General features: G+C 39.6%; 1 protein-coding gene across 8 annotated transcripts in view; it reads right to left on the minus strand.

The window, feature by feature from the left end:
• nrg1 (neuregulin 1) overlaps positions 1-10,479 on the minus strand; it is a 931,591-nt gene that overhangs the window by 114,370 nt on the left and 806,742 nt on the right. The window lies entirely within an intron of this gene.

The following is a 10,479-nucleotide window of genomic DNA, read 5'->3' on the forward strand; positions in this document are numbered from 1 at the left end:
CAACCCTCTACTTTCAAAGGAGGAGTATTTTGCATCTAGAGTCTTGTTTTATCTTCTAGCCATCCAAGAACAAGCTCTATAGCACCATTCTGCAGCTCATTGAACAGTCAGCAATGCAGTACCTGCATTCTGCTGGTAGGTCATTGACATAGGAATCTGAAGTACAATCACAATTTGTCTAGATGCTGAGACTATAAGTTGTCCTAAACTGGGTTATTTTCCAGATGCTGAGCAGACAACACTATTTCACTGCCAGTAGCCAGCTCTATAAATCTTACTGGGAGGTGGGTAGCCAATAATCAGTCTGCTGATTAATTTCAAGAGGCTGAAAGAAAAGGCAATCTGGTTACATTAAAGGAAGCACTGCACACTCCAGAATCATAGGACTGTCTTTCAGGGCAATGATGAATACATTGAACATTTATATTGCTCAAAACTTATAACATTTATCCAGCTCAACCACAGAGGGCATTTGGTATGTCCCAGGCAGCAAACATAAACTTGAAAAGATATTGGTAGACAAAGGTGCGGTATTGGAGTAGGCAGAGAGTATGAAGTAGACAAAGAGAAGAGAGAAGGTGAGGAGGGGAAGAAGTGGGGTAGAGGATAAGGGAGAAGAATGGAGAAGGATGAAGGAGGGAAAAAAGGAGGGCAAAAAGATTCTGCAGATGCTGGAAATCCAGTGTAACACACGCAAAATGCTGGAGGAATTCAGCAGGTCAGGAATAAAGAGTCAACATTGTGGACTGAGATGCTTCATCAGGAGAAAAGGAAGTGGAGAATTGGAAAACGAAGATGCGAGAGGCAAGGAGGAGGATGTGAGGAATAATGAAAGGAAAGCTGGTGGAGGCAGAGAACACAGTGGGGGACATGAAGAAGAGGAAGAGAGGAATGAGGAAAAGTTGACGGAGAAGTAAAGGAGGAAGGAAAGGTAGAGCATTGAGGAGAGAAGAAAATTAAAGGAGAGGAGGGAAGGAGACAGAGAAGAAAAGAAGAAGTGACAGAAAAAGAAGAAACAAAGCAAAGAAGGAGAAGAGAAAGTGAAGGAGTTAGGAAAGGAGAAAGATTAATTAACTGCTCAGTCTCACCCAGGAATTTTACCCAAAGTCAAACCTGGGGTGTTAGAAAGAAATAGCAGAAACTGGCTGCTCAGTTATCACTACTCCTACAGTCATTTCAGCATTGACTAAGCTAAAGGAAGGGTGCATCTTTAATTAGCTTTTCCTTTCAAATAAACTCTCTTTTTGATCTTAGCTCTGTTTTTAAAAAAAAACATTTTCTTTTGCTGGTCCCTCACTGCACTCCTTCTGCTCACCACACTCTGCCTGATAGTGAGTTAATCAATTCCCCAAGGCAGTCTGGCATTAAGCTGGCTCATTTCCGGGCCTTCCCCATTACAAATCACTTCAACTCCTCAGGCCTTCCCAAGAGCACCGAGCTCATCGGTGAAAATCAGATATCGATTAAAAGCAAGGATAGAGAGAGATGCAGGAGTGGGAGGTGACCGCAGATTCATCTTAACAAAATCAGATTCATAAACCACATTATTCACAATAAGGTAACAGCAGCTGCAAGCTAAATCATTGAAGGCCCTTTGAATGAATGAACTTGCTCTGGTTTCCCTTTGCACTGTTTCCACTGTAGTTATCTGGGTGAGTGTTTGATGAGGGCAGAGTGAGTGAATATCAGTACTTAGAGCTCTATCTAGCACTGGGGCCACTTCATTACAGAAACCTCACTGAAGGTGTTCCCAGACATCCCACCCTGCAAAAACTCATTTCAGGGAGGTAACACTATCAATTTGTGGGAGACTTCCGGGACTTCCGGAATTTCCGGGAGAGTTGGGATGTCTTCAATAGAGTAGCTCTTTAGCAGCTGGCCAGCTAGTTTAAATAATGTTAGCTATGCTAATGAACGAATGACACCTGTTAAACTCACCTCAACATGTCTTTTACATTTTAACCCACCACGGGCAATAGAAAAGTCACTGTTGCAAACAGTGCAGCGAGCAACACTGTCATTATTTTTGACCCCTATTAGGCAGGGGTACACTTTAGTGTAGTCTGGGGTGACGTACATTTTATATTTTCTTTTTTTAGAGCACTCTGCCATATTTTATATATATATCTTGCTCTCTCTCTCTCTATTTCCGGGATATTGTGTATAATTTGCAGGCATCAGGGAGCCACTATTTATATGCGGGAGACTCCCGGAACTTCTGGGAGAGGTGGGATGTCTGGATGTTCCTCTTACACTTCCCTTCCATCATCATCCATTCTTCAGTAGCAATATTCTATTTTCACACCCATTCAATTAAACAGTGGCCACTTTATTAGGTACAATGATAAACCTGCTCATTAATACAAGTATCTAACCAACCATTCATGAGACAGCAACTCAATGCATAAAAGCATACAGACGTGGTCAGACGGTTTAGTTATTGTTCAGACCAAACATCACATTGGGGAAGAAATGTGATCTGAGTGGCTTTGATTGTGGAGTGTTTGTTGGTGCCAGAGAGGGTGGTTTGAGAAACTGCTAATCTCTTGGGATTTTCATGCACAGCAGTCTCTCGGGTTTATAGAAAGACAAAGGCATCCATTGAGCAGCATTTCTGTGGGTGAAAATGCCAAATAATGAGAAAGGTCAAAGGAGAGTGGCCAATATTGGTTCGAGCTGAGGGGAACACAACAGTAACTCAAATAACCACACATTACAATAATGGCATGCAGAAGGGCATCTCTGAATGCACATGTGAACCTTGAAGTGTGTGGGTTTCAGCGGCAGAAGACAATGAACACACACTCAGTGGCCACTTTACTAGGTATAGGATATACTCAATAAATTCGTCACTGTGTGTATATAATTGTATGTGTACAGACACCCAAACAGATACCTAATCAAAGCAAATGTACATCTAATGCACATGCATAGAAACACTCACACTCAGAGTAATGTACACATAATATATTCATGCCCATGATTATTCATCTGAATAATTTTAAGATAGGTACTTAATAAGTGAAGGGTATGAATGGAAAGTTGATATTATGATTATATCAGCTCTAATCTTCCTAAATAGTCGAGCAGGGCTGTGGCATGGAATGGCTTACTGTTGCTATGTTCATATGTGTATACATTCATATTTGCATAATCAGGCACACAGTGAAATACTCATACTCCTTTGCATAAATGTACATGTACTGACTTGCAGATGCTTGCATGCCTTTGTGCATTTAAATTTACATTAATTCATATAAAAGGATACATTTTTATTGGCACAAATGAAAACCCAAACAGATACACGGGCACATATTCACATAAACAACAGACACATACACATTTAGATCTTAGCACAGGATATATTGAAACTGCACTGCCAATCAGTCAGCAAGGAAATATCTTTGCATTTCTCATTCTGGATATGACAGAAGGTGGGGGGGGGGGGGGTCCTTGAAACAGAATGTAAAGAAGAAAACATACTGGACCTATGTAGTTTTGGGAAATGATCCAGGCCGGATATTTTCCGACGGAAAAGAACTGGAAGACAGTGAAGGCAGAGTGCTGCATGCTAATGTGCTGGGACATTTTGAGATTAAGGTGGATAAGTCTCCAGGAACTGATGGCATATATCCCAGAATATTGAAAGAAGCAAATGAGGAAATTGCTGGGGCTTTGGCAAAGGCCTTTCTGTCCTCACTAGCAACTGACAAGTTCCCAGAGGACTGTAGAGTAGCACATGTTGTGCCTTTGTTCAAGAAAGGAAATAGGGATAATTCAGGTGATTATAGGCCAATGGGTCTCATGTCAGTGGTAGGCAAGCTATCAGAGGGGATACTGAAGGTTGGATTTCTGCACATTTGGAAAAGCATGGCCTGCTTATGGACAGTCACCATGGATTTGTATAGGGCAGGTCATGCCTTATAAATTCAATTGAGTTTCTTGAAAAGGTGACAAAGGAGGTTGAAACAGATAAGGGAGTGAACATTATCTGGATGGACTTTAGTAAAGCATTTGATAAGATCCCTCATGGCAGGTTGATTCAGAAGATAGAGATGCAAGGGAGCCAGGGTACATTGCAAGTTTGGATTTGGAATTGTCTTGACCACAGAGTACAGAGAATAAGGATGGAAGGCTGTCATTCTAGTTGGAAGTCAATGATCAATAGTGTTCTGCAAGGATGGGTGCTGGGATTGCAGTTGTTTGTGATATACATCAATTATTTGGCTGAAAACGTAAATTTGCGGATGACACTAAGATTGATGAAGATGAGGGCAGTTTGAAGGACAATCAAAGAATTCGGTGGGATATAGATCAGTTACAGATATGGGCAGAGAAGTGGCAGATGAACTTTATCTGGACAGGTGTGAAGTGTTGCAGTTTGGGTGGTCAAATGGAAGGAGAATTAAATTGCATCTCTGTTGCATTGACATACAGAGGGATCAGACTGGGTTCATCTTCATAGTTCACTAAAAGCGACTACACAAGTAATATAAATTGGCACAACATCATGGGCCAAATGCCCTGTCTGATGCTGTACTGTTCCATGTGTTAAAAAGTTTAGATCTCTACTTTTCTTTTACTTGCTTTGTGCTTTTTCCAAACTTCCAGTCTTTATTTCTAACCAGCAACATTACACACTTTAGCAATTCTTTTCTTCATTAAATCCTTTCTATATTTGGGATTGTTTTCACAGTGTTAGTAAAGAAAAATCCTAAGTCTGTTGATGGTTTAAAATGTGCAAATGAGGAGCTGGTTCGTGTGTAAACAACATGTGGGCTCTGTTGCAACTTCATAGTTTTTTTTAACACCTTTATTAAAGGTGTATTAAGCTTAGCAATTCCATCATTGACACTTCCCAAAGAAACAAAGCAAATGGCAATCTTAGCAACTGTTTATCCACGCCCTGTGACATTGGAGGGGCTGGTATTAATAGAGATGTATGGAAAGTCTTTGCAAAATCAGTCTCTACAGTTAGACATTTGTCTTCAGCAGATTCGAAGAGCCGGCTTATGTTAGCCTGGACCAATTGGGCCAAATGACCTGTTTGCATTTGGTACGACGCTATGATTCAAGGTAGAATGGTAATTTCCTGATCATTGATAGTTGCCAGGCAAACTCCTCCAGAATAACCTGTGCCCCATCAATGGTTCAAAACTCTCAATCTTAGGTTTGGCAGGGAAGGAAATCTTCTACGTTACCCAATCTGACCTACATGTGACTCCAGGTCCACCACCGTGGTTGAGTCTTCACTGCCTCTCCGATTCTGTGGCAACTAGGAATAGACAATAAATGCTGGCCTTGTGAATGATGTCTTTAAATTAAGTAGCTCTCTGTATCCTGGCTCCTTTTTTCTGATCAATGTTAATCACAACACTCAACAGTTACTGGGTGAACAAAGACTCAGTTTCGATCCCTGTTTTCAGTTTCTCTTCAGTTTCTCCTCAACCTGCCTCTGAGACTCCCTTCAGCCCAAATTCTTCCAAGACCTAATCTTATCTTCTTGAATATGTCCTGCTACAATCACTCCACCACAGCTCCCCATGTCTTCAGATACTTGACCTTTGGTCTGGAATTGCTATATAATATTTATTTTTCTCTCTCTCACTTCATCTCCTTAAAGATTCCCTCAAACCTCACCTTTCTGACCAATCCTTAGTAATCTATCCAGTTAGCTGCCAAATCCTGCTTCCCAATCATTCTGAACATCATGGGGATACATACTATGTCAGAAATTCCTTATGAAAGCAAATTATTATTTGGTTTTGTTTGCTTCTCCATGGGTAAGAACTGGGATCTTTGGATTCTCTAAGCTGACCATATTTATTGACCACATTCCTAGCTGTCCATTAGTCCTCTTATGCACTTGCGATATGGCCAGTACAAAAATCAATTTGTCATCATTATGAAGCAATTTCTGAGATTGCCACTGGAGAATGGATGACTCATCCACCACAGCATCTGGGAATGGTACTGGCACCCCTATGCAAACTGGATGAAAAGGTTGATTCTCTGCAGCAAGCAATGCAGTCTTTACAATTGAAAAAATGCTGTTTACTTGAAAATGTGATGGGCCATTTCTGTCACTTTTGGGATTTGTCATGATCTTCTGTACCTAACCTGTTAACTCATTTGTAGAAACAGATTAACTCTCAGATTGAAATAGTATAACTCATAAAAGAATGTGATTGGCACACCAAAACTAGCAGACAGTGGGAATTTGAACTACTGGAGATTTATTTCACAGATGCCTCTATTTGCTTCTTCCTGATGCACTGCTAACATATCAAAGATATGCCTTCTGCAAACATGACAATCTGTTCATCATACAGTTAGATGATGGGTTCTCTCTATGAAAAGGCCATCCAGTGTGTGCTGGACTGCTCTTTCCTCATTGAGGCCTGTACAGTGGCACAGCAAATAGTGCTGCATAGCTCCACTGATGCTGACCTTGGGTGCTGTCTGAACGGACTGAGTTTACTCTTCCTGTGTCTGCAGGGGCTCTTTCAAGTGATTCAATTTCCTCATGCCTGGAATGATCTATCCGACTGGCTTGCAGACAAGTTTTTCATTCCATCTCAGTACATGTGAAGATAATAAACTAATTACCAATTATGAAGACATTTGAAAGGAGAAATCACCTTGTATCTACAACCACCTCCAGTTTTTCTGGATCAAAATATAATGAATTGTCTATTAAGCATTCCCTCCTGTAAAACTTCAGTGTTCCATCAACCTTTCATGGGAAGATATAAATATAGAATAGTTTAAAGAGCCCATGCTTCACAAAAAAAGGAAATGAAAATGTCTGTTGTATATGCATCGATATAGGAGGTTCTTTTTATAGATGAGATCACATAACCAATACCAATGGAAAAATAGCATTGTAAAGCTAAAAATTCAAATATGCCTAACCTATTTTGGAGTCAAATGGTGCCAATGTCCATTGAGGTAATGGCACAGGATGGGAAGGTCTTTGGTCATGTCACCGGTGTCAGTGAAAAGGTGGACGTGCTTCAGGAATGTAATATGATATCTATTCATGGCTCAGGATATTTCCTGTGGTCGAATGTCATCTTTACAGACTCGAATATGACAGATTTAAAGAAAGTTTGCAGATATCTCCATCACACCAAGATTTCTGAATTCACCCAAAGTTAATATTGGAGCAAGAAATTATATTAGCATTCAAGACTTGCTTGGTCATGAATGAAGAAGATGCTTGATGGAATTTAGGAATAAAGTTAGTGACTGTGATTAGGTCTAACTTATCATATGATGGACAAACACCAGTGTGGCATGAGAGGGTTGCTTCTGCTCTAATACACTGTATTTGTTGAATTGTGCTGCAATTTTTGAATAGGCTTTGTAGGATTGGTTTCTGGTAAACAAATTATGAATTTTCATAAATACATTGTACCTTTCCAGAAAAAAAATTCAAATTAGTTTTTGAACTACACAAGGCCTCTATTAACCAGGCCATCAAATATATACTTAGATAGTCTGTACTGATAAACTAGTCTCAGTGAAAGGTATCACGCCTATGCTTGCTTTCAACCACATTCAAATTAAATCATTTGTCATCACACCATTGGTCATCATGGATAGTAATGAACAACAAGAAAATAGTTAGGTTTTGACCTTGTTTGCCTTTGGATAGCAAGACCAACCAACATATCCCAATTACAACTCAAACAAAGGTCAACTAATTTGGCATGGCTCGGCAATGAACCTTTGATCTATCTTGGCTATAAAGCCCTATGCTTACCATCTTTGTTTTGATACATTTTGGAACACCTGATTATGCACCACGCTACCCAATTAGACAGGTATGTTTCACAGAGAAGTGGTTAAGAGTTGTAAAACATAGCTGGGTTATACAGACATTTCGGACATACTAGTATACACTGTGGTATCGCTGGCTCGCATGAATATGTACCACAGAACCCCGATGGACATGAGAGTATTGTAGAGTCTCTGGAGAACAGGTACACCAGAATAACAATGGTATTCTTCAGAAAGCATCCACAAGTAAATGAGCTGCTCTTCTTCCCCACTCACCCTGACCCTGATCCAGCTCCAGAAAAAGGGGAGAAATAGACTGGAGGATTTATGAGTTCTTTGTTTCTTCACACTGTAAGTCTGAAGTAACTTGGCAAACAAATCCATTTGTCTCATTACACTGCTTGGTGTTTTACAAATGACACATTACTACGTATAACCATGACACTTAAGGAAATCATTTGATTCAATGCACTATTGAGAGCTGAATGAGTACAGATACAATGCATTACTTGGGCAGCGTGATGTCATAAAAGTATGAACAGGAGTAACAACTATGGGATGGAATTGTGCTGCCAAATTCCATTTCTGATTGTTTATGGACATCGTATTAATAAAGCAAACTTCTCTATCAACTTTCAGCTGTGAGGGATAATAGTACTGAATATGCCAGTAAGAAGAAGCTTACTTAGTATAATTATTAACTCAGTGTTTCACTTTCCAGTGGACATGTTTATTCAATTGAAGTAACATTAGGCTCAGCAACACTAGGCCATTGAATTACATGGAATTTAACAACATAGCAATAAGCCATTCACTCCAAAAGATCAGTGGTAGTGCTTGGGTCCCACACAATTCTTCATTGCACCCTATTTAATATAATCCATTCCTTAGTCCTTCATGTTTATCTGGAATTCTGGTTTAAATTCACCCAGTTCACTTCCCCTTCCCCACAAGGTTGCGACTTCCCACACTTCCACTAGTGTTCAGGAAGCAACATAGAAAAGGAATGAGGGACAGAAAATAAGCTGATTGAGGTGAAAAGGAGGAAATCAAACATCTTGCTATTGTAGTGGAAGGGATTGAACAGTGGCCTGTTGGATTTGAGGCACATTCTGGGGCAATCCTGAATAAGTAGGAATCCCAAGGCTGCCATTTCGTCATGGATGAGAAGATCTGGTTGACAAAAGCTACTGCAGACTGATCCAATACGTAATTGGACATTTCATGTCCTATATCAGCTGAATCATTATCTAGTAACCCCACATTTAAACTTTAAAGAAAAGCACCAAAACATTGACATTTTTGCAAACAGTTAAGGCAACTGAATACTCCTATTGTTTATTAGTGTTTGTAAACTCTATGCCTTTGTACAAACTTGAGGGGTAGTCGCCCCCAGCAAAGCCACAATTTGCTCTCATGTATCTTTAACCAATGTCTAAGCACCAGCTTGGCTGTCTTTAAACTGTCCTTGATTTTCATCATCTTTAATACCAACTGTTCTGTATTGATTTTGAGAATGAACAGAATTACAGCCTTGTGTAATTTGCTCAGTATTAATGAATCGCACAAATTCCCATCAAAGGTGCGTGCATGCAGAGTCCAAAAATCGTGGATAATAGTGGATTATCACCACTGCAGTTAAACAAGTAGGAATAGGAAACATCAAAGGCATGGCATGCAGCCAAAAACTAGCAGGGAAAAAAAATCTTGCAAAGTCATTGTACAAATGGGTAACCTACAAGGTAACATTAACAAGATTGTCTTTCTGTAAGTCTCTGGAAGAGACAAGAATTAATTAGCTCAAAGCAGTGAATGACCTTGAAATTCATCTCAAAACCAAGCAGGAAATCATTGGGCAAGGATGCATACACAGAGACATGCACACATACACAGGCACCCATACACACACAGAATGATAAAGAAAAGATATGATTATTTGTTTTAAATATATACACTGCTTCTTGATTAATCACTCACTTCAAAGTATCAGATTCTTGTCATCTGAAATGAAACACAGGGTCTAATTTCAAATTTAAAGGATCCTATACATAGAAAAGCTAGAATATGAGTTAACAAAATATTTCTTTTTAAATGCCACAGTTTTCATTCACCAGCACAGAGGATCAGCAGAGGATCCTTGTTACAACGTAATGGTTCATGGTAAATGAAAAGATCTACTAACGAAGACTCACGGGGTTATACAACACAACAACACTGGCTCAGTTTCTGTCCTATAATGACATTAAGCACAAAGAGCTGTGAATGGGAAAAGTGGTGGGGGAGGTGGTCTTTGGTGGGGGAAGGGATTTAAAGTAGTTTGCTGCAGCACAGTAATGCCGATTGACATTAATTTTTTGGAGGGGTATTTTTCCTCAGCTTTCTTTAAGAGGTATTGTATGTGTTCTGTTAATGCAAATATTGAAGCAGAAGTAATCATTCTCTTTGAAAACACACAGAACTGAACTGAAAGGGAGTTACAATTGTACCACTCAATAATTGCTCTGAATTAAATACAGCCTCAGTAGAATTCCAAAATTCACCTTTTATAATTGAATACTTTACCTTGTAAAGCTGGGCAAATGGACATGTTAAATATTCGATTTGCCTGACTTAGCTTTCCCAGCTATAGTTTCTATAACATCAAAGTACAACATTATATTTAAAAAAAGCAGCAAGAATTTTCTTCCAAGAATG

Source organism: Mobula hypostoma, chromosome 4 (genome assembly GCF_963921235.1).
Source record: "Mobula hypostoma chromosome 4, sMobHyp1.1, whole genome shotgun sequence".
Taxonomy (NCBI): Eukaryota; Metazoa; Chordata; class Chondrichthyes; order Myliobatiformes; family Myliobatidae; genus Mobula; species Mobula hypostoma.